The sequence below is a fragment of the Charadrius vociferus genome, unplaced genomic scaffold, assembly GCF_000708025.1.
Source record: "Charadrius vociferus isolate BGI_N301 unplaced genomic scaffold, ASM70802v2 scaffold31, whole genome shotgun sequence".
NCBI lineage: Eukaryota > Metazoa > Chordata > Aves > Charadriiformes > Charadriidae > Charadrius > Charadrius vociferus.
In genome coordinates, this window is record NW_009646966.1 from 2,061,693 (window position 1) to 2,063,203 (window position 1,511).

Below are 1,511 nucleotides of genomic sequence, written 5' to 3' on the forward strand. Positions count from 1 at the left end.
TCATTCAGGATTTGCTGGAGGATGTCAGCTTCTGCAGCAGCAGCTGGCTTGACCTGGAGGAGGGGGAACAAATTCCTCGCAGCGCATACAGATTACAGGGTGCATTTCTTGATGGACCATTTATGATTTTATACACTGCGCTCATTAAACCGAATCAAGCCGTGTATGCTGCTAAGGCGGTTCACTGTGAGGCAAGCTCAAACAAGTTTAATGACAGAAAAGTCATTCAGTACTAATTTATAGTCTGATTTATTAAGGTTAAAATAGCCCACAGTTGAAGACGACTGAAACCACTTTCTACAATTAAAATTTCCCCTCCAACAAAAAATTTGTATGTAATAATGAAATACTTCACAGCTTTGCAGTATTTTTCCTTGCTTGCAGGTAACTGCCCACATTCCTCCCTCTTCAATACACCTGAAGCGTAGACCTTTACACACTGCACCACTACAATGTTTTGCTCCAGGTTCCCATAATTAAATAATTTACAGTATTCATCAGCAGCACCATCACTATTCACGTGCACCGATTGTTTTTGTTTTGCCTAGTTCCCCATTAGCATTTTCCAAAGGTTAAAAGAAGGAGGAAAAAATGAAATCTACATTTAGTACTTCATACAGTAGGAAAAATATGATCTTTACAATTTCAAACAGAGCTTGGATGAAGCAAAACCACTGAAGCTCAGTTCCATTTTCAAATGCAAAAACTTCTGCATAAATAGATGATCTTTTTGAGAAATAAGTTATGTAGCATCTCTGTTCAGATTATAACACAACCAATTTAGTCATCTGCATAAGCACAAATACTGTGTAGGGTAAATTAACTCCATGCGTAACTGGCAGTGACATTTTGCTCATTTGCAAAATTCTGCCCCTGTCCTAGGATCGTTCTGATGACAGAGATGTGCCAAAGTTACAAATACTACAGATTGTAAGGTTTTACTACACATTAAAATAGAAAGGGGGGGGGCAGAAGGTAACAGATTCCACTGCTACAAAACACGTTGGCAACCAAACACAGACCATAATTTGCCACAGCAATGAAACACAGTAAGACTTAAGGAAAGGACAGAACAAGCAAGAGGTACTGAACCACATAAAACGTTCCCAGAAAGAGATACCTGATAGCTACAGCAGGATAACATAAAAAGTGCATTTAGTCTGATTCATTCAGCTGCTAAAGTGATGGGAGAAGGGGGGGAAGCAGAGGGGGGAGGTAAGATGGCCACTGCCACTTTAACACATTCAATAATTTAACAGACAACCTGACGCAGGTTAAGTTGGACTTGCTGGGAACCAATTTTACATTTTAAACTTTACAGGCCTATTTTGGCTACGTCGGGTTGGTTTTTATTTTGCAGTCTCAAGGATGCAGTATTAAATATCACAAGGAGGCAGGTCGTGTTATTTGTTTTTAAGCATCTCAATATGGGAATTTCCTTTTTGTTCTGAAGTCTGTGCTTGAAAGCATTACGTATTTTAACCCAAGATGTTACAGAAACGCAAGTCTTT